We start from the raw sequence: 26,222 nt of genomic DNA, 5'->3' as shown, positions 1-26,222 counted from the left end.
CTGATCCCTGTAATACATATTTCATACTTCGTTTTCTTTCCAGCTTTGCTAGAACAAACAGAAGAATGTGATGTTTTGACTGAGTTATAATATATGCAATAATGGATTGGCCAGTTATCACAAACCAGAATAAATCAACTAGATAACATTCCTGGTGTTGTTGTTTTCCACCAAAGAGCATTAGAACTTTCTCTCTTTCAAACGTTGATTTTTGCCATGACCTCCAAATATAGTTTGCAAATCTGCTTGTGTCTTCTTTGCATCTTCCAAATCCCTACCTGCTTCTTAAAAAAGTTAATTTGCATAACACCTTTATAACACAACTTATTAATAATTTCCCAACAGAAATTCCTAGCTCTTCTTAGGCAGGGATTTTTCCTGAAAGGTAACAATTTGGCAGCTGCCAAAATTCATCAGAAATTGCTAAACATATTCAAATTTAAATTAAATACAGAGCCATTTACAAGGGTCCTTTGGCAAATATTTAAATTTAACACTCTTGTACATTACCCATCTTCAAAAATATATCCATCCTTTATCTTCATTTATCATCTGTGTATATAAGTGCAACAGGCAGAAATCATGACTGAAGATGGTTTAGAAAAAGCATCCCTGATCTAGAATTGTTTAAAGTGGAAAAAGAACACCTGGAACATGTTATTTTCACATCTGAAAATGCCAATTCTTATAAAGTCTCTAAAATTATAATCTATATGTGAGATTTCCCTCCCTAGTACATGATCTGAATGCACAGTACAGATGCACAATGTCTATACATTGGAATTTTGCAAAGGATCCTATCAAGGTGATGTCTATTATAACCTTTATTAGTATGCTTCCAAATGATACCAAATTCTACTCCCATCCATTTAAATATTGATAGCTTTGTTTCTTAAAAAAAAAAACCACTTGGGAACATTTAATTTTATCTACTATCTGCCACCCTGATTCCCTTGTGGTATCGAAGCAGCAAGTTTGTCTCAGTTAAAATGTTAATTAGATTTTTTTTTTACAAACATATTTTAATTGTTCTGCCCTTCATTGAGATTGCTACACATATGTTTATTTATCATTACAAAATTCACCATGTGTTTTTGTTGTTGGTTTCATGGTAAAAACAATGCTGAAATCCAATGCACGTCTAATTAGGAGCAGATCTCACTGAGTTTCTAGGGACGGTCATATCCGATTGCAAGCATACCAAACCACTTCTTGAATCTGATAGCACAGTACTTCAAAAAAATGGGAAGAAGAGTAAAATTAGCTATTCTGCCCATTTTGGAATGCCTATAGTAGAAACAACAAAATGCTACTTGATTTTCATGTAACTGTTCAGCGAAATGACAGAGGTTTGGATGGAGTCCATTGACCTATGGTCTCTAAAATCCAATCTTCCTTCATATTATGAAGTGGTTTGATGTAAATACAACAGCATTTGTTGTTTTTGTTGTTGCTATTCCAAGTCTGAGATTGCAGGATATCGTACAAGATTATTTGCCAAAGTTGGTCAGGAACTCCAAGAGCAAAGCCATTCTTTGCAAGCATCTTGAAATAGCCTTCAGCTTTGCAGGTCCCATAGGAGTCCAGAAAAATCTCTCAATGAAATTCTGACATTGAAAAATATTTTATTGATGAAACAACTGACTTCCAACTGAATAATCAGTTCATTACTGATTTACATTTAAAAACATATTCATACTACTAAGATCTCACCATAAAAGTTTCACTTCATGGTAAAAATAAATGTTACTTTTAATGTTATTTTTCTTAAACACTAAAAACATAGAATGCATTTCTTTCACATTCAAGTCAGTGGCAATCCTCTACCCAAGTGCTGAGTTAATGCATATTATTATGACAATTTGTTCTATGAAAAGCAAGAAATTGAGATTGACAGAATTCTTTGTATCTGTAATGGAAAATTAAGTATCATTAATTTTGCACTAAGTCCTGAACAAATTTAGAGATTATTTAAATATATTTTTCTGCCATCTTTACATATTCCTTTGCAGCAAGGCATGGAAGTTCAGATTTTTAAGGGCATTCAGAGTTATATTGATGTAAATGTTCCCTGAAATGAAACTTGCAAAATGAGAAAATAAAATGAGGAGTCCACATGCCTGCAGCAGGTGAATTCAAGGAGGATAGAAAAACTTCACTGCAAGGGAGAAATGAGAACAGAATCCCTGTTAACAATATAGCTTTGATAACCAGATATTGAGAGTAAACATTCATCTTTTTCCACTGCTGCACTAGTTGTCCAAAGTCATTTAGTTGGAGATTGTTGGCAGAGGCCATTTGCACCTTCTTTTCCAGCTCAAAATTGAATTTCATGCTGCATTAGAACATAGCACACAAATATTGGAAGGGAACTTGAGAACTGTCAACTTGAATCCTGCTCAGTGTGGAATTTTAGTACTACACTATCCCTGACACCATTCTCTTCCAGTGAAGGAGAGCTTGCCACCTCCTGAGGTGATCCGCTCCATTAATGAATGGTTCTAATCATCAAGAAATGCTTCCTTGTGCCCAGTCAAAATCTGGTCCTATCTCAGAGAAAGGCAGTTTAGAAACATGTAGCTGGGGAAGCCTGCTTAATACCTTCTCTCGCTGTTACTTTGCAGGGTCAAACTATCTTTTCTCTTTGGTCTTGTGGATAGGTGACCAGGATAAAAATCAGGAGATTGTGAGCTACTTTCACCTTAGAAAAAAATATGCTGGGCCAGTCACTTTTTCTCAATTCAACTCACCTCACAAGATCATTCTTATAAGGAAAATAGAACGAGGAAGGAGTATTATATACGTTCACCATCTTGAGTTATTTATAAAAGTAATAAAAGGGATTTAAAAATGTAAAAAATAAAATAAACTACCTGGACTCCATGAGGATTGAGGCAATAGACAGATTGTGTAAATAAACAAAGTTTCATATGTAACATGAAATGAAGCCATAGCAAGTTTTTTTTCTAATAGCAGAAATGAGTTAACCTCTAATTATTCAGAATTCATACATTGAGAAGTAGAAAGTGTCTTAGCAGAAAGCCACTGAGAGCTGTAGTGCAATCTGGATGAATAAATATATATAATAAATCAACAGATTCTACATCGAAAGGTAGCCATCTTATAGAAAAAGTCTACAATGAAAAGCTTACCTCTTCAAGTCAAATCACGATTTCAGCTTAAAATAATAAATAGAATATCTAAATTCTGTTGGATTCATATTTTATGACAAACAAGCAAAACAAAATAAAACCCCATTCACCTCCATTTATTCTGCACCACATCTTGCAAATAACAGGAAAGTTTCTGTAAACTACACAAAGTGTTTGGCGTAGGATGGAATGTTATTATTGCCACAGGAATACTATTAAGTGCACTTTTAACAAAATAGCTTTCTTATTTGCATGAAGACCATCTTGATAATAAACCTTTGTCTGACTGTGATGAAAGAGAGAAAGAGAGATATTTCTTACAAGGTTCATTTACTCTTAGTCTGATAGAACAGCTTCCACAGAAATCTCAGTATAAAACTGGAAAGGAATACAGATGTACACCCAGGGGAATCAAGAAAGAATGGTCAAATCCAGGTTTATCTGCATCAATGCCACAGCCACAGGCATCTGCAGGGCAGGAGCAAGTGAGAGAAAATGAGAAGAGCATATTGTGTTAATGCAATTAAAGCTCCACCCCATATTTTGCTGATTAAAGTCTTCAGTTCTGCAGACCATTCTGGCCAGGACTGTTAGGCATCAGGGCACTATGCCACACAATGGCTCTTGGAATTCAACTCTAGTCACCACACAATCAATGGCAAGGGGGTACAGGAATCATAATCTCAAACAATTTGAGAATATTGAGAACATATATGAGCCGTGGTGATGCAGTGTTAGAATGCAGTACTGCAGGGCTAACTCACTGCTCAGTCCAGGAGTCCAAGACTCACCGGCTGAAGGTTGACTCAGCCTTCCATCCTTCTGAGGTTGGAAAAATCAGGACCCAAACTTTTACAGGCAACATGCTGATTCTGTAAACTGGTTAGAGAGGGCTGTGAAGCACTGTGAAACGGTATATAAATCTAAGTGCTATTGTTATTCTGTCTCCAGATTAGGCTACAAGAAAATCACACTGATGTAGTGATAGCCCAGGCATTTAGGACAGCTCACCATGGCCAACTTGCTGTGGCCAACTCACCATGGACAACAGACCATGTACAACTCGCCACAGGACAAGAGTTACACTAATTTTGAAGAAATGGTGAAATAGAATCATTAAAGAAAGGATGCAAAAGGAGGGACAAAATGAAATGTGAATGAAAAAATTAAAACATGGTTTAATTACCTTAAATAATGATTGGATTATTTAAACAATAATTGAATTGTTGAATTGTCCAGTGACAAGTTGTCTTGGGAGGCTCCAACAGTGCAATCAAATTCTCTGCTGATTGAATAATGAGATAGAAAATAGATTAATCAAAGCAACAAGTAGTCCTGTTGTTCTGACAGTGCAGTACAGATAACAGGCATGTTTGCATGATCCAGACTGATGTGAGACATGGAAAAAATAACTTGCCTAATTATCTAACATGAGGCATTCAAGAGTACAGAAGATTTTCAATTAATTCACATTGACTGGCAGTATCTTCTTATCAACAACATCAACAACCACTTTCCTGCAACTGGTGAACTCATGTTGATTCAGTCATTGCTCTCATTTAGTAGAAGACTGATAAAGTGTTCATTTTTCTCTCCACTGGAAAAAAGATTTTTTTTGAAAGATTTGCTGAGTAATGTTTGTGGTTATGATCAGGGGTGGGATTCAAATTTTTAACAACCGATTCTGTGGGCATGGCTTAGGTGGTGGGCGTGGCTTGGTGGCCATGTGACTGGGTGGACATGGCTTGGTGGTCATGTTATTGGCTGGGCGTGGCCAACTCAATATCACTCACATCGAGGCATGCATCTCCTCGCCTGGCTTCTCATGACTATGGGGATGCTGCAACAGTCGTAAGTGTGAAAAATGGTCATAAGTCATTTTTTTCAGTGCCATTGTAACCTTGAATGGTCACTCCACACAAGCAAAGTACTAGCAGAGGAGGGGAAAAAACTCCAGGGAAGTTCCTGAGACAGGAAGTCTAGTCCTGCCAAGAATTTAATAAGGGTTAACGGAGAAGCAGTTTCTGTAAGCAACATCAGAACGTTTCCTTCCTGCCTTCCTTACAGGATTAGGCCAGTAATTCTTCTAACAACCAGTTCTCTGAACTGCTTAGAATGTTAACATCTGGTGCTAGCGAATAGGGGCGAACTGGTAGAATCCAACCCCTGGTTATGATCTCTGAAAAGTTAGCTTTAGAATAAAAAAATCATTACTATTCTTTTTAAAATTTTAAGAGGTGGGTGATAACTATTAGAACAAAACTTACAAGGGAAAAATCCATGTTTGGGATCATTGGGAAAGGCATGAAAAATCAAACTGTCAACAAGTTTCAATCTGTCTCACATATTCTTTCAGAGAAGGGAAAGGGCCCCCATTGTACATGTGGTGCCTGACTGCTTCTTTTCTATGGCTATTGTACTTGCCTTATCCTTGCCTCTTGAAGTACAAGGACACTCTAATCCTCTGGACTTCAAAAAGACACTTAACACCTTTTCATTTCCTGGGGAGTTTAGATATTAATGGTGATAGAAGTGCCTTTAGTGAATTTTTAAACTGCTATGATATTTGGGGTTTTCTTGTTTTTCTTATTGTTGGGTTAGGGTTAGACACTTCAGGGTGGGTTTGATCTTTTAAGTAATAAAAAAGGATGCCACCTATGCCAATTGTGGCCAAAAACAGCAAAGCTGATAAAAAAAGGGGGGGCTAAGTACTCCCATAGCATCTGCAGAAATTTCATTCTCATGCCTTTATAAAATAAAAGACTTTTCTACAGTCAAGGGTAGGACCAACTAGACCAATCATGTGGCTCTTCTTCTCTTGTACATAAACAAGGGTAATGTCATCATGATCTCAAAATTGTAGCCAATAGAGATAGTCCTCGAGTTATAACAGTTCATTTAGTAACTGTTCAAAGTTACAACAGAACTGAAAAAAGTAACTTAGGACAGTTTTTTACACTTACAACCGTTACAGCGTCTTCATGGTCATGTGATCAAAATTCAGATGCCTGGCAACTGACTCCTATTTATGATGGCTGCAGTATGCTGGTGATCACCTTTTGCAACCTTCTGACAAGCAAAGTCAGATTCACTTAACAATCCCGTTATTAATTTAACAAGTGCAATGATTCACCTAACAACTCTGGCAAGAAAAGTCATAAAAAGGTGCAAAGCTCATTTAACAAATGTCTCACTGAGCAACAGAAATTTTGGGCTCAATTCTGGTCATAGAATTCAAGTCAAGAACTATCTGTACATGTATCTAAAGAGAAATCCAAGTGACAAAATATATTTATTGTGGTGAAGACCCTCAAGATTTCATATTGATGCATTGTCCTACAACTTGCCAGCCACCACTAGAAATTACTGAACTTCAATTCCTATTCTTTTCTGTTTTCACTTGCCATATGAAAGTTTGTGAAGATATTTATTATCAACTGCAGTCAGCCTGTCCTTCTGCTCCGTGAAATTGATGCATTAACTTGCCATGGCTTCTACAAAAGCTACATTCTAAAAAATGTTAAATACAAATACAAATGAATTACAAGCCCAATTATCATCCAATTCAGATAACAAAGAAATACTTGGAAATGTGTATTTTTAACTCCCTTAAATATTACCTGGAGGAGTAAAAGGAAATCTGCTGCTGTTCTTAAGCTCATTTATTTATCATCATGATGTCTTGTAAGAATATTCACAAAAAATGTAGACAGGTCATTTTGTTGTAAAATGGTATATTTTAAAGGAAAAATAATATTTTAAATACGTGTAATCATGTGCATGCCTTGTTAATTATTCTGTAGATATATTTAAAAAAAATAAAAAGCAAGTAAGGATATAACCAAAAATCCAGCCCAAGAAGACAAAGTCTAGCACAGCAAAATCCATGTTGATGCTAGGCAGATGTTTGCTACAATTCCATTTTATTAATGTTTATGATATCTTCTGGGTTGAGATATTCTTAATTTTTATTTTGGTACCATTGTACCAAAGCAACAGATTTTTGAGACATACATACAGATTGAAAATGCTATCTAGAAAAGGACATTTGAATACTGAGATCAGATTAGATGGAAGGATACTGTGTTCATTTAATTCAAGCCAAGTATGTATATTTGCATACAGTATCTCTTGCCAAGGAATCTATACAAAGCAAATAGTAAAATTAAATAAAGTACTGACGCTCTATGGTAGTGTCAGTATATGTATCACACCATAAAGAAAGCAAGTGTGGAACCCAGATTAATTATAGAATTGATCTAATGCAACAATGGAAAGCATAATTAATACTGTCCCATTTATTATGACAACTTAAAAACTGATGCATGTCACCTTCTTCACAGTCAGTTGAACATCATGTCTAATCAAATCACTCTGAGTTAGAACCAATAGAATGAATAAAAACTTGCTCATCCCTAAAGCATTTAAAACCATCATTTCTTCATGGTTCATACTCATAACCCAAATGAACATCATATTTAACAGTGAAATTCCTACACAGGACCACTTCCCCTTTTTATCATAATGACAGGAACAATAACCAGAGACAACGTAACCTGAAGTGAAAATATTGAAATCGATATTTTAAATGCTGGAAGACCCACAGAATCCTCAAAAATATGGAATAATAAATAGTATTCATTATAAAAGCAATATTGCTATATATATTTGAGTATATGGGGCTTTAATTTTGTATACAAATGCTTTGCTAATGCATATTTGTAAGGTAAACAGATTTACTTCATTTTACACAGTAAATCCTACTGGTATGCCAAGATTTCTAATATACAAATACAGTGCTTTATCCAAAGCCTATAAAACATTAACAAGGCTTCTAGCAGCTATTCCAGTTGCAGAAGAAATGAACAGTTGATTTTAAATTTGTTATATAATCCAATCTGTCCGTTTTGGCTTTTGACATTTGACTCCCTTTATAGGATCAGGGAAATGAAATTTGGATAAAGAAAAAAAAAATCAGTGTTGTTTCTTATTCCAATCTGGATCAATCACCTGGACCAGAGGTTTATCCTGAAACATTATTCTGGGATATATATATTTGCCTTCATTTGTTGTTTCTTGGGCACAGACCTGGTCCTTTTTTTACCATCCTCTAAAAACACCAAATGTTTTTTTTTTAAATGGTATAATGTTAACTCATAATTTTGAAATCCATATAGGAAGCAATATATAGTGAGCTAAAAAATGTGATATTTTAATGCAGTATCAAGCAGTGTGATACATTTTTCTGTGGTTCTGTACTTAAGTTGTCTTGTATACATACTAATAAGTATTTATTTCATTTCTGCAGAGTTCATTTTCATAAATTTTGTTCACCTGAGTGTCGGGATGATAAGACCTGACATTCTTCTTTACTACAAGATAATTATTCCAGTCAAGGATAATTGCCTGATGGTTTTCTGCATACTTTTATGGTCTACAGATTATGCCAGTGAGGTGACAGATTTTGTTTTCTCCTCTGGCCTGTGCTCATTTTAACTGTGGTGTTATGTGGCTCTTATCCTGAACTGTCAAGACTAATATAAGGAATGGACCAATGATGAGCTCCCCTTGTGACCAGCGGATATTTAAACATATAATTTGCCATACTTGGTTTGCGATTGTTGCCATGTGTCCTCTGTACACCCTTGCAAAAAGATCTCTCTTTCTCTCTCTCTACTAAGGGAGAGAGGAAGAGGGAGGGAGAGGGGCGGACTTGTTGAAACACAGAGTTATGATTTTTTTCAGAGACAAGGCAAGTACTCAACAAAGTGATGCATTGATTTATTGATTCCCTATGAGTCATCAAACTGGTCAACTGTTAGCAAGCGCATATAATAGATGGATTTTCTGGACGATAATATGACCCTACTCTGATATTTCAGGTCTTCTAATGGTGCATCTATTGCCTCTGAATTGAGTCCATCCACTTTGCTTCTAGTTGTCCCCTTCTTCTTTTTCCTTCTCTCTTTCTCAGAATTAAATGCATCCAAAGTAGGATAGTGTTCTGACCCAGCCTTAGCACAACCAAGAAACAGATTCCTTGTCCCGGGAAAAACCCTCTTTATTTCGTTACTGTGAATTCATGGCATTCACACACAGAAAAGTCCAGGCAATAAACCTTCCAATGGTTAATTGCAAGAACAGACCTTATCAGTCCTTGGATAATTGCCAGGCTGAGAGCTTGCAGTTGCAAAGCTGTAAATTAATTCCTGGCAAGGAGTCTCCGAGGCATGAACCACGATAAGCAAATCTTCCAAAAGAAATATGAACTATTGTCTCCTGCAACCATCACTCCCCTTTTGCTTCTATTTATTCCCTAGAGAGGGGCCATTCAGAGTCCCCATGTGCCTTTCTTCCCGAATTGGCCCCTGTTCCTCAGTTGTTCTCCTCTCCCGACAGCTCTGCACATATGCATACCTGCAACGGGCCCCAGTGGTTCTTCTTCCCTACTTATCTCCTACTCCAAAGGCAGCTGGGAAATGTTGGATGGCCCTGGCCCTATTTCTGCTTGTGATGCAGAGCATCCATCAGAGCCTTCCCCAGACTCCATGACTGGCCCAAGTTCCTCCCCAACCTCCTCATCGTCCAAGTCTGCCACCAGCTCCGCTGGCAGCTGGCAGTCCACAACAGATAGTTTGAGTCAGGTCATTTATACCTCAAGTGAGAACTCTGAGTTGATATGTTTGATGATCCATTGGTTTGTTTTCTTGAGCCTCAGTGGTGCAGTAGTTAGAGTGCTGTGCTATAGGCCACTTCTGCTAACTATCAGCTGCCTGCATTTTTGTAGATTGAATCTCACCAGGCTCAAGGTTGACTCAGCCTTCCATCCTTCTGAGGTGAGTAAAATGAGAACTCAGATTTTTAGGGACAATATGTTGACTCTGTAAAACTGCTTAAAAAGGGCTGTAGTATTATATAAGTAGTATATAAGTCTATAATATATTATATATAAGTAGTATATAAGTCTAAGCGCTAGTGCTGGTGCTATTCTCCAAAACATATTCGGGAGTCTTCTCAAAACCAAAAATGTCAATACTTTTCCTATCCTGCTTCTTCAAAGTCCAACTCTCACTTCCATAAAGTATTTTAGAGAATACCATTGCCTGCACTATTTTGATCTTAATGTGATGTAATGAGCTACAACAAAATGAGGAACAACTGCTTCCAGTGATGGGAAAATTACTGTTGTCTACAAGTTCAATACATACTTTCTTATTTAACTCCAGCACATAGCAGTGAGCAATGAAACCTACATTTCACATCTGAGGTGTGATGATGGAAAATGGATTTGAGGAGATTTTTTTTCCCCTTTGGGATTTAGAGATAGTTTAAACCAAACCTAAAGAAATCTATTTGAGAGCTTAATAATATTTTTTTTAGACTTCTACCTCAAAATGGAAGAAAAATATCTATGAGGTTTTAGCAACTAGAGCTAGTGGTGGTGCTAGGAACTGCAAAAAAAAATCAACTAGAGGGATATTGTAGGCCTAGGTGTTCAGATTGATCATCTCCTGACTTTACATCAGAGCAGGATTGTTAACAGAGAAATATTTAATCCCAGGGCATAATTTTTTTGCCAAATATGGAGGGGCAGCAGGAATATACAATTGTATATACAGGTAATCTTTGTTTAATAACCACCTCATTTAATGGCTGTTATGTTAGATGTGATGATGATGTTGATGAAGAAGAAGAAGAAGAAGAAGAAGAAGAAGAAGAAGAAGAAGAAGAAGAAGAAGAAGAAGAAGAAGAAGAAGAAGAAGAAGAAGAAGAAGAAGAAGAAGAAGAAGAAGAAGAAGAAGAAGAAGAAGAAGAAGAGGAAGAAGAAGAAGAAGAAGAAGAAGAACACTTTGCACTCTCTTTACATTTACAACTTTCCCAGTTATGTAATGCAAAGGAAAAATGAAATACCATCATAAGCACCATTACTGTCTCACTTGGTGACTGCTTTGTTCAACAATAAGTTGTTAGTCCCACTTCTGATCAATAGAGAGAACTACCTAAATCAGAAAAGTAGAGCAGTGTTGAATATGGAAATGCTGGTAAACCAGAAATTATGGTTTTGGAAGGGAAAGGGGAAAATGTAAATACTAAGTGATCATAATTCATTTTTCTAAAACAAAGAAAACAAACAAGGAAGTTATTTTCAAAGTTGATTTATTTATTTAGTAAACCTGCATGTTGCTCCTCTTTCCTAGAGGTGACTCTGGGTGGCTTACAATCAATGTTCATAGTTATTTGGGAAAGCACAACCAACACAGGGTATTTGCTCAGAATAGATCTTTAAAACTGGTTCTTAATACTTGTCCTAAAATAGATTTTGACTTAAGGAGATAATTGCATCCAACATAGAAAAAGCACAACTACGCTGTCTAACACCTTCATGCAAATGCCTACTTTCCCAAGACCACCTGGCTATATGAGGATCAGAAAAAGTATGGTGCCTTTAAAGAACCACTAATTTTTACAGTAATACCACTAATTTTTACAGCAATATAGCACCTTGTGCTAGCTCTGAAGCCTTTTTCCACTTTGGATCTGAATGGATACACGTCCTTTATTACCACTTGCAAGAAATCTGTTAGCATCATGTAGAGCCACTAGGCCTGTAAAGCACTTGAGACTCTATTCCAAGGGTGTCAAACTCGCATTGTCAAGGTGGCATCATGTAATGTAGTGTGACTTTTTTCACCTTCGCTAAACTGGGCATGAGCATGGTCAGCGTGTGATGCATTTGGTCCGAAGGCTGTGAGTTTGACACCCCTGCTCTATTCCATAAACCAGGGGTGTCAAACTTATGGCCCACGGGCCGGATGCATCACACGCTGACCATGCTCATGCCCAGTTTAGCGAAGGCTGGGAAAAGTCCAGATACATCATGTGATGCCACTATGACAATGTGAGTTTGACATCCCTACCATAAACCCTCTTTGGAGAGTGTAAGGACATGGATACAGCATCTCTTACAACTCTTCAAAGCAAATACAGGTTTTCCTGCAATTGTATGAACTAATGCCATTTCAGTTTTGCTAGTAAATTTATAGCTGAAATCAAACCAGTTAATTGCCTCTCCTTGTGAGCTCATAAAAGAATGTATGAGCATGTTTCTTCTTGTGGTTTCTGATGCATTGATTCCCATGTATTTAGTCAAACTCTTTTCTTGTCTATATTGAGGCCATAAACCCCTGAAGTCATTTTGGGTGATTATCTCCAGCCTCTCCCTAAGGCTCTTGGAGGTTAAATTCATTACAGCTTGAGACTGACTTTGCACACTTAACTTTAGTGGGCTTACTTTCCAGGCACTCTGCTATGCTCTGAAGAAGCTCCTAACAAATACAAGAGAAACTATTGCTTTCTGGATATAAGCAGGTTTTTAATATATATATATATAAGCAGTACAAAGACAATAGCTAATTGCTTTGATATGAAGAAATGTGAGCCTTCCTATTTCAGGGAAGATGTGGCTACCTTATCCAACTTAGTGGCATTAATTCCCACCTTTCTTATTGTTACTGAATAGGATGTCAGTTTAAGCTAAGGAGATGATATTTTAGAATATGACACACTAGAATATGAAATACTCAAATATATGCAACAGATTACTCTATTCAGATCTTGATGTTTAGACTAATAAGGTTAGGGTCAAGGAGAATTATCATGGACACACTAGAAGTGCCCAATCTATTCTGTGACACACCTGTTACGCATATTTCTGTTACCATCTAGGAAGGCTCAGGAAGCTAATCTTTTCTATAGTTGCCCCTTTCTTATGGAATTGTCTTATGTTAGGATGCAATTGCTCTTGTTGTTTGATGTTTCATTGTCAGTTTTGAAGAAGTAATTATGGATAGAGATTAGTATTTACACAGTTATGTATGTACTGATCATTCCAGAGCATCTGTCCACATTATAAAGAAGAGTTTTACCTTTCTTCAACAGCTGTGAATTTTGACTAGATAGTGACAGCATTTCAAAATTTTCCTTATAATATTGATGGTCTGCTGCTTAAGTTATACTCACACTTTATAAACAGACATCTGCATGAAGCCTATCTTCTAAACATGCACAGAATAAAAAGGAAGATGTTAAGGAATTTACAGTTATAACTGTCAAACAGAAAAGACCACACCAAAAATCTATTGAAAGAAATAGTAGGTTGTTAACCACCCCCAACAATGTATGTGTAATTTGAATTTAGGAAAAATGGGAACAAATATTTTGACAGAAAGTATCAAAACAACTACTTTCTTTGAACACCTCAAACAGACACCTTTAGCTTGCAATCTTTATTTTAAGCCTGCCTGAAAATATTTGGAAAAGCATATTTTTTTCAAACATTTACTTTGGTATGCTTTTTGAAAAAGTCCTTTCCTAAGAGATTCCTTATAGATCCGTGATGGCGAACCTATGGCATGCGTGCCAGAAGTGGCATGCAGAGCCATTTCCCCTGGCACATGAGAGCTCGCCCAGAAGATCCCCACCACGCATGCATGTGCACTGCCACCATCCGACAGCTGATTGTCATCTATCTGGCATGCATGCGCAGGGGGGCGGGAGTGCACGGGAGACACATTCATATGCACAGAGATGTGCAGCATGCTTTTGGGGGTCACGTGTACATGCACAGATGCATGGTGCAGGGGTGATCGCATGCACATGTGCAAATGTGCGCCGTGCAACAAGGGGGTTGCATGGGCATGCACAGACACATGGCACATGGAGGGGTGACCACACATGCATGCGCAGATGCATGGTGCACGGCAGGGGAATTGCACATGCAGGCGTAGGCACGCAGCGCACTGCAGGGAGATTGCACACACAAGTGCAGATGTGCAGCATGCTGGGATCATGCATGCATGCGCAGGGGAGTAACATGCATTGTGGCATGATCCCATGATCCTGAGCACATGAGCACGCACGCAATTATCGGCAAAGAAGCCAAAAGGAGTTTGCCATCACTGTTATAGGTCATCACCATAGTTAATTTCCTTTTGTTCGTCCAGAGTTTCTGCCATTTCTTCAGTTCAATTTTATAACCAAAGTTTTTTCCCAGGTCACCATTGTCTCCTCGACATGCTCTTCCTCTAATTTATTTTCTAATAAGTATCTGTACAACACCTTGATCAGTTTTTCCTCATTCCCTATCAGCAATTTATCTAGAGTTGTTCCTTCTGTACCGATGCCCCATATTTTCCTAGCCTGTGTGTATCTTGCCATAGTTGTTAAGTGAATCACTGCTGCTGCTAAAATTAGTAACACGGTTATTAAGTGAATCTGGCTTCCCCATTGACTTTCTTGTCAGAAAGTCAAAAAAGGTGATCACATGACCCTGGGACACTGCAATCATCATAACCATGTTGCCAAGTGCCTGAATGTTGAACATGTGACCATGGGGATGCTGCAACAATCATAGTAAGTGTGGAAAAGAGTCATAAGTCACTTTTTTCAGTAGGGTGTTTCTTTGAACAATCCCTAAATGAATGGCTCTAAGTCAAGAACCACCTGTATTGTTTACTGACATTACGTACTGATTAAACTAGGTTAAATTTCCATCCTTTATTTATTTACTTATTTAACATATTGGAATGGCACTGTAATCAGAAACAACTCTTGAAAGCTCACACAGAAAAATAGAATATAAAGCAAACCCCATACAAATCACAACAGCATGACAAGAAAAGAAGAAAATAAAAGTTGGCCACCACAATTCAAATCAGAGAAGCTCTCTGAAAAAGCTGAAAGAAATCCAAAGAGGGACCCAGCCTGATCTTCACAGGGAGGCTATTTCACAATATTGATGCTGCAACAGAAAAGCAGTGCTTCCTTGTCTCAGCCTTATCTTCTATCACTTCTAGAGGCAGCATTCAGCAGGTTCTGACCAGTTCTGGAGAACCGATAGTGGAAATTTTGAGTAGTTCAGAGAACCGGCAAATACCACCTCTGACTGGCCCCACTCCCATCTATTCTCTGCCTCCTGAGTCCCAGCTGATCGGCTGGGTCTTCTTTTGTTGCCCTGCACAGGAGAACAGAGCTGGAAAGCAGGTTATTGGGGTGGGGAGGGAATGAGATTTTACATTATCCTTCCCCCAGGAGTGGAAAGGGAATGGAGATTTTACAGTACCCTTCCCCTGCCATGCCCACCAAGCCATGCCCACCAAGCCATGCCCACCAAGCCATGCCACACCCACCAAGCCACACCTTGCCCACCACGTCCACAGAACTGGTACTAAAAGAATTTGAATCCCACCACTGATCACTACTCCACCAACTTCCCCAAAGTGTGAGATCTCAGGCAGTTTCTCAATGCTAGATCTATCAGCTGGGTCAAAATTGACTGGAGAAGATGACCCTGAAGGAATAACTTCTTGTCTGATAGTACTGATCATGCACTTGTAATCAAAGAAAATAAACTGCTAGTAGGGCAGGACAATACACATTTTACATATCCTCTATTTTGTAGAATTGTACAAGTAATATTGCTATTATTGCTATTCTTCCTTAGGCTGCAATCATATATTCAGTTTTAATGGAATTTATTCATGAATATCCAAATATAAAAATTAGTTCAGGTAGCCTAAGACTGCAAATAGTTTTAAAAGAGCTCTCACAAAAATCATGTTGGAACTATACTATTTGGGCTGGGTTTTTTTCCAATGATGCTATTGAAAGTGTGTCCTATATAATATTCCTAACTATTCCCACAAATATAACTCTATGAGACAATGTATTTCAGCAAATGTTGATAGATGTTCACTTCCAATAAAACACACATTTATCAGAATTAGCCCTGATGAGTACATTGTCTATGTTTCTATAGAAATTTGAAAGCAAACTTTTTCTCCCGTGTTTGCTTACTTAGCAGTTATACTACTTTATTCTAGTGTTTTGTGACAACTAAAGCACTGAGGGTAATGAAAACAGTAGATTGTGTTCATTGATTCTATTTTACAAGAATAAACCTAATCAAAAGAAGCAGAGTAAAAAGATAAGTCATCGACAAGACCAAGAATTATAGGTGCATTTGTATTTGTATGTTGTAAATATATAAAAATAAGAGATGCACATAATGTTTTGTTTTGTTTTATTTTATTTTTTGCCTTATCGTTGTTGCTATTGTTATTTTCTTTTAAAAGTTACATATTTCACTTTGAGAGCCTGGTAAAGAAAACTGATTTTAAAAGACTCTTAATTCACATGTTTTTAATTAACTCTAAAGAATTTTGCTAATACTTTCTAGACAAACTTTCTTATTTGGGAATGAAATAAATCATTCCTCATGATAAGAACTCTGAAAGTAATAATCAAGGAGTTCCAGTATCCTCCCCTGAATCATGGAGCCAAACTTTAATATCCTTCATCCTCTCTGCAATTTACCACAGCTCTGAGCAATTTTTGTCAGTGTTTTGTTTTCTTTATCTTTTGAAAATTTTCTTTGCAATTCACATCTCTCCCAAAATGTGCCACCAAAATGGTGTATTACAGAAGTTAACACAAGCTGTTCATTTCCAAGTATAGCATAGCAATTTTTTTAAAACTTCAGAGTGCTGCCAAAAGTTTATGTATAACTTGTTATATTTCAAGGAGAAGGAGACATATCCCTGTTTACCTTAAGTCTGATGTCAGCAAACATTCAATATACCTGTCAAAATTTTTGATAGCCAACCAAATTACCCATGAAATCAATGAATAGCTGTTCAACTGCTTTCTTTTCTTTTACTTCTCTTCCTCCTCCTGTCAAAAATGACACTGTTATAAATGTAACTCTGTGGTTTATTCTCCATCAACATCTACATAGAAATGAAGCATCAACCAATCAAACTATTTAGATATATAATGTCTTGCTTTATAGATCATCTGTCTCATTCTTTGACTACTCAAGCTCTCAGGGAAAATTAATGGCCACAAAGTCTAATAAAGGCACTGTAGAGAAATCATGTGTGAGATAGGCAGGGTCAAGATACAGAACTGTGAATAAACAGAACAACACCCTCCCATGGAGTCATTAAGGCTGCAGAACAGGGGCAGTTTTACTGCACTGTTTGAGAATAGATGCTATTGAGCTGCCCTTCAGCTAGTGTGGTAGCCAGATACTAAATAAGATAGTAATTGGGCATTGGAAGGAGAACTATAAGAAAATGAAGATATTTAGTGGCATTACTGTTCTGTGCGAGGTAGGCAGGGTCAAGATACAGAACTGTGAATAAACAGAACAACACCCTCCCATAAAAACCTTTTTACTAATCTAAAGGCACATTTTGAATCCTAAGAATGTGTTGAGGCACCAACTTAAAATGGCAACCATAAGAAACTGAACAACAAAATGGCTGCTCTGAGGGAAGAGATGTCAGGTATAGAAAATTGCCTGACTATTTAAGAGAACATAGATAGTCCTCTAAAGCAGCCATTTTTTGGTATTCATTTCTTGTCAATTGCTTTCTAGGTTTCTAGGTCCATCTTTTTTGGAAGGTCTGAAAGATCACCTGGCACATTTCTGTTGGGAGTGTGATCATCTGGTGGAGAAGATACTTTCAGTTATTTCTTTAAGAAGATAACTATCTAATAGTTATTTCTGGACATTTTATCCAACATTTTGTTTTTTAAGAACAATGAAAAAGATAAATACTGTTATGTCTGTGGAACTGGTTAGAGTTCCCACCCAGGTCCGCTGTTTGAGCGGGAGCACCAGCAGCTCCCATTGGTTGGCTCCGTTTGACAGCCGGCTATATAAGCCGGCTGTCGGGCAGAGCCAGCCTGTTGTCGCCCGCTGGTCTGCGAGTTAGCTAGCAGACGCGACAACCCTTTATTCATTGCAATAAAGCCTGTTAGTTGTACGCTCTGGTCTCATGCCTCTTCCTTACCATCGCTCTACAACACTGGCGACGAGGATGGGATGGTCGAAGGCTAACCAGACACGTTATTTCAGAGAGCTGTAAGCCACAGAGAGAGAAACCAAGGGCGCTCGCAAAGAGCGCGAAATTCAAACTGATACTGTTTGAGCTGATTCGCTGAAATGAGCCACAGGCACAGCAGCCGAGGCCGCCCACGCTCACCAAGAGCGCGATTTTCAAAAAGAGCTAAGCAGCCCAGAGAGACAACCGCAGCCGCGTTCTTTTAAGAGCGCAAATTCAAATAGCGATTTGAAGCAGACAAACCAGTTTCCCTTTCCGCGATGAGCGCGAATACAGCATTCCCTCCATTCAAACCAAACGAGGAAACATGGGACTCCTACAAAAATCGATTCAGCCATTTTCTTGACGCCATCGGTCTAGCCGACGCTGCGGAGCATAGGAAGAAGTCCTATTTCCTGAGTTACTGCGGAGCCACCGTCTTCGACACGGCCACAGCATTAGTCGCGCCCCGCGCCATCAGAAGCGTCCCATGGGACGAGCTACAGGAAATACTTTCAAATCACTATTCGCCCAAACCGTCCCAAATAGCCAGGAGGTATGCCTTCAGAGTCAGGAAGCAAGCAGAGGGGGAGTCGATCAACGAATACATGGCCGCCCTGAGAACAGCCGCTTTGCAGTACGGATTCAAAGAATATTTGGAGGACATGCTGCTGGATCAGATCGTCTGTGGGGTAAGAGATCTGAGACTCCAAAGGCGTTTACTGGCGAAAAAAGACTTGACTCTAGCCTTAGCCATGGAGGAAGCCCTAGCTACTGAGCTCTCGGCCCAGTCAGCAGCTGAAATTCAGGGAAATCAATCTAAACCCAGCACGCACACTGTCCATTCCGAAGAGGTAATCCGCGAAGATGACCCCACAGACACATCTGACATTAACCGCCTAAATCATCAGAAGCCTTCACAGGTAGGAGTGGGGCAGAGAAGCAACTTCGCCCCCAAACAACCTCCCATGTGCCTAACCTGTGGAGGCTCCCACCCTAGGGCATCCTGCAGGTTCAGAAACGCCATCTTCCTGAACTGCCAAAAGAAGGGTCACATCGCTAGAGTCTGCCAAGCAGGGCGATCCTTACCTCAAAGACCTCCACCACCTTCTAACTCCCAAAGGCAAGTGGTAGACTGCTATACCTGCTACCACGCTAACCATACTTCCCTAACCCCTGATAAAATTAAAATTTCTGTTTTCCTAGAAGGTAAACCCTGTAGGATGGAGGTGGACACGGGATCCGCACTCTCGATCATCTCCTGGGATACCCTGAAGAGGATCCAGCCCAGGCTGTCAAGGAAACAGCTACAAAGATGCCACCTGACGCTACGAGACTACCAGGGCAAGAACATTCCTGTCCTCGGGAAAGGCAAGTTCCTTGTTCAATTCCGAACCTTTAAAGGCCATCTGCCCCTAGTGGTTGTTAATGGTACCCTCCCTAGTCTATTGGGACTTGATTGGTTTCCTTCTCTCGGCCTTAGTGTAACCGGGATCCATGCTGTCTCAACTTCTGATGTAGATACACTATTTTCAGATTTTTCCGACATATTTAGCAATGAACTGGGTTGCTATTCGGGCACCCCCATATCATTTTCAGTAGACCCCCAGGCAATCCCTCTTCGTTTAAAACCCCGGAGGGTGCCTTTTGCCATCCGTCCGAAATTGGACGCAGAACTAGACAAACTACTTAAGCAAGGGGTGCTAGAACCCACTGATTTCGCTAAATGGGAGACCCCCATAGTCACCCCACTCAAGAAAGATGGCAGTTTGAGAATCTGCACGGATTACAAAACCACGCTCAACCGCTATCTGCAGGTCAGCGCTTACCCTGTGCCCATTATTCAGCATCTGTTACATACTTTCGAACCCGGCACCATTTTCGCTAAGTTAGACATGTCCCAGGCATACCAACAGTTCCCTGTCGATGAGCAGACAGCGGAGTTACAAACAATAGTCACGCACAGGGGGGCATTCAAATGTAAGCGCCTCCAATTCGGGGTCAGCGTAGCCCCAGGCATTTTCCAGTCACTCATGGAGAGGATTCTCCAGGGTCTCCCAGGAGTGGTTCCCTACTTCGATGACATCTTAGTCTCAGCCACAAACAGGCCCCAGCTCATTCAGAGAGTCAGGACAGTGCTAGAGAGGTTCAGGCAGCATGGCCTCAAACTTAAGAGGGAGAAGTGTGCCATCGCCACTAGGCAGGTGGACTTTCTGGGTTATAGAATAGACGCCTCTGGCATCCACCCCATTGAATCCAAGGTGAAGGCCATCCATGAGGCACCCACACCTACCAACAAGACTGAACTACAAGCTTTCCTGGGACTCTTGAATTTTTACGCCTCATTCCTCCCACACAAGGCATCTGTCGCTGAACCATTACATAGGCTACTAGATAAAGACTCACCCTGGCACTGGGGACCCAAGGAAGCCCATGCTTTCAAATCAGTCAAATCCATACTCACATCAGAAGCGGTCCTAGTTCAATTCGATCAACGTCTTCCCCTGGTCCTGGCCGCTGATGCATCCCCTTTTGGCATTGGGGCTGTCCTGAGCCACAGACTCCCCAACGGTTCCAAGGCACCAATTGCTTTCTTTTCCAGGACTCTTTCTCCTACCGAGAGGAACTATAGCCAGATCGATAAAGAGGCCCTGGCCGCAGTGGCTGCAGTTAAGAAATTCCACGAGTTCTTGTTTGGCCACCAATTTGAGTTAGTGACTGATCACAAACCTCTTTTAGGACTTCTGTCTGGAGATAAGCAAACTCCGCAGGTACTTTCACCCAGAATGACCAGATGGACTTTGTTTCTGGCCGCCTACTCATTCAAGTTAGTGCATCGTCCTGGCAAGACCCTGAGCCACGCCGATGCCCTTAGCAGCTGCCCCCTGCCAGTTCCAGTCGAAGACCCAGCGCCCATCCATGCCATTTTCGAGGTCAACGAACTCAAGCTTCCAGTGACAGCCGAGGACATCGCGGCGCACTCGAAAAAGGACAAAATCATCGCCCAGGTTCTGGACTGGGTGGGAAGGGGGTGGCCGGAAACTCAATGTACAACTGATTTTGTCCCCTTTAAAACCCGCCAGCAGGAGCTGTCAAAATTACAAGGTTGCCTACTGTGGGGAACAAGAGTGGTCATCCCTGCATCCCTGCAAGTACCCATCCTGAAAGTGCTGCACGAGGGACATCCGGGCATCGTAAGAATGAAGGTGGCCCGGTATGGACGCTCAAATCGCCAACTGGGTAAGCTCTTGCCAACCTTGCCAACAAACCAGGGCCGCCCCTCCAGCTGCCACGCCCACCAGATGGGAGAGTGCTAACGCCCCCTGGTCCCGCCTGCACGTCGACCTGGCTGGACCTGTGCACGGCAGGACCTTCTTGGTGGTCGTGGATTCATACTCCAAGTGGATTGATGTAGCCTTACTTCCCACAACCACCACCCAGGCAATAGTGAAAGCCCTAACTCGTTTATTTGTCACCCACGGGCTTCCAGACACCCTGGTTTCAGACAATGGCCCACAGTTCACATCATGTGAATTCGGCATGTACACTGCCAACTTGGGCATCAGGCACGTCCTTACAGCACCATTCCATCCCGCTAGCAACGGGATGGCAAAGAGAGCAGTTAGGTCAACCAAGGAGGCACTCGCCAGGTTGGGCCAGGAGGATTGGCACTCTAAGCTGTCTCGTTTCCTACTCAGCCAGCACACAACACCCTGCACTACCACCAACAAATCTCCTGCCGAACTTTTGATGGGGAGACGGCTTAGAACCACCCTAGACAGGCTACACCCCCACTATTGCCCAGACACCCCTCTAGGGTCCGATAGTCTGGTCAGAGACTTCGCTCCACAAGACCTGGTATACGCCAGGAACTACGCGGGGGACCCGTTGTGGGTGCCGGGACAAATCGTGTCAGTCACCGGCCCCAGATCCTACCGGGTCCTCCTGGAGGATGGACGTTTGTGGCGGAGACACGTGGATCAACTCAGAAGGCGACGGACGGGCGCGACAGATACCAACCCGTGCCAACCTGCCAGCACCAACGGCGCCTCACCCACGCCTGATGCAGATCCCCTGCGGAACCTGGTTTTCCCTGACGAGCAAGAGGGCTGGATGGAGAACCCGAGTCTACAACCGGAGTCACCGATCCAGCCACCGAGCGACCCAGCTGACCAGCAGGACCTCGAGACTCGGTCGGATCAACCAGAGCAGGAGGTTTCGCCAGCACCACCAGACACCACACCAGGGCAAGCCCACACACCAACGACCGCTGGGGCACGTCCCGAGAGCCAGGACTTGACACCGGCCGGCAGTTCACCCGACTTGCGACGCTCTGGTTGCCAGCGAAGACAACCCACATATCTACAAGACTATGCATGTTCCCAGCTGGGGGAAAGGAGTGTTATGTCTGTGGAACTGGTTGGAGTTCCCAACCAGGTCCGCTGTTTGAGCGGGAGCACCAGCAGCTCCCATTGGTTGGCTCCGTTTGACAGCCGGCTATATAAGCCGGCTGTCGGGCAGAGCCAGCCTGTTGTCGCCCGCTGGTCTGCGAGTTAGCTAGCAGACGCGACAACCCTTTATTCATTGCAATAAAGCCTGTTAGTTGTACGCTCTGGTCTCATGCCTCTTCCTTACCATCGCTCTACAACAAATACCATTCTGGGAGAAATGCTTCTGGGGAGAAACTCTATATGGCATCTATTTCTAGTAGATAGGTGATCATTCACAGACTTTGTTGTTGTTTTGTTCTTGAAGATTGGTGGTGGAAGAAGCTTGTCTCCTGGTTTCTCTGAGAACTCTAGGGTATCCTTAAATGCATCAGTGGAGTTTGCTTCTAATGAAAAAAGGAGATCGTTAGAATTACTTATATCCTAAAATATCTGTACCTACCCGGGACTGAGCACTACAGAACAGTAATGCCACTAAATATCTTCATTTTCTTATAGTTCTCCTTCCAATGCCCAATTACTATCTTATTTAGTATCTGGCTACCACACTAGCTGAAGGGCAGCTCAATAGCATCTATTCTCGAACGGTCCAGTAAAACTGCCCCTGTTCTGCAGCCTTAATGACTCCAACTTTATTTCTTTTTTCCTTTTCTTTTTTAAATAGGCTTCACTGCCGAGTGAAGGAGATTGAGGGAGGAGGGTGTCCATCTGAAAGTAAAAAGGACTTTCTAGTTTTGCTGTGCCTTCTTGCTGAGAGAAGCAAGAACTCTTCTGTTAGTTCTGTTGATCCCCCATCTGAGGTCAAACCATGATAAAAGCCTCACAGAGATTACCAATATTATAAGGTGCAGAAAGTTCATCTAATCCAAATCTTTCATTTAAGAAACGATCATCTACTCACTTAACTTTGCAGACCTATTTTGAGAGTAATAACTCTGCATGCTAAAAAATGGAGAAGATGCTTGCAGAGCAAATAAACGCTCAATTACTATCAGATTATATTTCAGTGAGGTACTGTTCATAAGTTCAATGAAGAAAAAGTTTTACTCAGTAGGCATATACACTGAAAAGGAAACATCTAGCTTGCATAACCACATTGTTCTAAACAGACCCTGACTTTTTGCAAACAAAGGTTTGTTTGTTTGCTTGTTTGTTTAGAAAAAATGAACAGGTCTATACTTACTCCATATTTTGTGAATATAGCCTGGTTTAAAAATCTCAGGACTTTCATTTTGGAATGATTGGACATTCTTCCATTGGCAAGGTAATTCCACAGATTTTATAACATACCATTTTAATAGCATTTGTGCCCTTGTAGGTCAGACATTGTGGAACCTTAAACCTAACCCTAACCTTAAGTGCTTTTACCCTGCAAAGGGATTTTTCCATGCATTTTACCTGGAAAGGTAGAAACAATGGTCTGAAAAAGTCAGCACCCAACTAACAGTATCGATGTGCTGCAAATTCATTGGTGACATCAGTTTGCTTCTACACGTTGATGGGGACCTAACCCAAACCCTAAGTGGGTTTAGACTCCAATGGGATTTTCCCATGTATTTTACCTGGAAAGGTAGAAAACATGGACTGAAAGGGTCAGCGCCATCCCAAGCATACCTATGTGATGAAAATTTAGTCCACCTTTTGTACCTTTCCAGGTAAAATACATGGGAAAATCTCACTGGAATGTCAACCCACTGGGGGCTAAGAGTACATGCCCGTGAACTTGTAGAGGAAAATCAATGTTACTAAGGAATTCACACTGCAAAGGTACACTTAGGAGGGTTCTGACTTTTTCAGTCAGGCTTTTCTACATTTCCAGGAAAAATACATGGCAAAATCCAATTGGAGGGTAAACTCACTTAAGGTTAAGATAATATCCCCATGAACCAGTAGTGAAAAATCAATGTCATCAATAAATTTGCAGCACATAGGTAAGCTTAGGAGGGCACTGACCTTGGAAGTCAGGCTTTTCTACCCTTCAAGGAAAAATACATTGAAAAATCACATTGGCGTATAAACCCACTTAGGGTTAATGTTATTTCCCTGTGAACTCAAAAGGTAGAAAAGCCTCACTTAAAAGGTCAGTGCCCTCCTAATCTTACCTACGTGCTCCAAATTTATTGGTTACATCTATTTCCGTCTACAAGTTCATAGGGACATATCCATAACCCTAAGTGGGTTTAACCTTCAATGGGATTTTTCTGTATGTCTTCCATGGAAAGGTAGAAAAGCCTGACTGAAAAGGTCAGTGCCCTCCTAAGCATACTAATGCACTGCGAATTCATTGGCGACATCCATTTACCTCAATGAGTTCATGGGGATGTAACTCTACCCCTAAATGGGTTTACCCTCCAATATGTATTATTCTTTAAAGCAGGGGTCCCCAACCACCAGGCCCCGGACCGGTACCGGTCTGTGGAACATTTTCTACCAGGCCGCCGGTTTTCTGGGCACCGCCATCTTGTTTCGATGAGAAAGTGCTTCCGGGTGAGCTTTTCCGGTTGGAAAGCAGCGTTTGGATCCTGAAGGTATCCTTGCGCCTTAGTTTCATCAAGGGGGGGCGGCTTCAAACGAAACTAAGGCATGAGGATTCTTTCATCACCCAAGGCAAGGCGAGCCGAGCGACCATCCCGAAGCCATCCCGAAGCCCATCGACAAAGGTACAAAGGAGGAGTTGAAGGTGGTGGGGAGAAGCAGGGGATGGGTGGCTGGCCGGTCGCTCAGCTCGCCTTGCCTTGTCATGTGTGCTGATGCCGGTACCGGGCCGCAGATCATTTTGTGATGCCGGTACCGGGCTGTGGCACAAAAAAGGTTGGGGGCCATTGCCTTAAAGTGTAGAAAAATCTGAATGAAAAGATCAGGAAGAGAAAAATCGATGTCGCCAATGAATTCACAATGCATTGGTATGCTTAGGAGGGCACTGATCTTTTCAGTCAGGCTTTTCTACCTTTCCAGGGAAGACACATGGAAAAATCCCTTTAGTGGCTTACGTCCCCATGAATTTGAAAGGTAGAAAAGCCTGATTTTTTTCATTCAGGCTTTTTTTAACCTTTCCAGGTAAAATACATGGAAAAATCCCATTGGAGGGTAAAGCCATTCAGGGTTCAGGGTTCATCCCCATGAACTTGTGTAGCAAAATGGATGTTGCCAATGAATTTTTATTGCATTGGTATGCTTAGGTGGGCGCTGACTTTTTCAGTCAGGCTTTTCTTCCTTTCCAGGTAAAATACATGGAAAAATTCCAGTGTAGGGTAAACATACTTAAGCTTAGGGTTACTTCCCATGATCTCATAGAGAACAATGGATGTCGGCAATGAATTCACAGCACATTGGTATGCTTAGGATGGGGCTGACTTTTTCAAACCATCTTTTCTAGCTTTCATTGATGAAAACAATTTTTCTCTCCAAGTTCATGCTGACCTAATCCTAAACCTAAGTGGGTTTACCCTCTAATGGGATTTTTCTATGCATTTTACCCGGAAAGATAGAAAAGGAGGTGTCAAATACTATATGCCCTCCTAAGCATACCAATGCACTGTGAATTCATTGGCCAGATCCATTTTTCTCTCCAAATTCATTGGGACCTAACCCAATGGGTTTTAAAATGGGTTTTACCTCCAGTTGGATCATTCCATTTTTTTTCCGGGAATAGTAGAAAACGTGGGCTCCAAAAGTCATCTCCCTACTAAGCATAGCAATGGTCTGCAAATTCATTGGTGACAGCAATTTTGCTG

The sequence above is a fragment of the Pseudonaja textilis genome, chromosome 1 (genome assembly GCF_049901715.1).
Source record: "Pseudonaja textilis isolate UNSWEBS1 chromosome 1, rPseTex1.2, whole genome shotgun sequence".
Taxonomy (NCBI): Eukaryota; Metazoa; Chordata; class Lepidosauria; order Squamata; family Elapidae; genus Pseudonaja; species Pseudonaja textilis.
Note: the sequence above shows the minus strand (reverse complement) of the source record.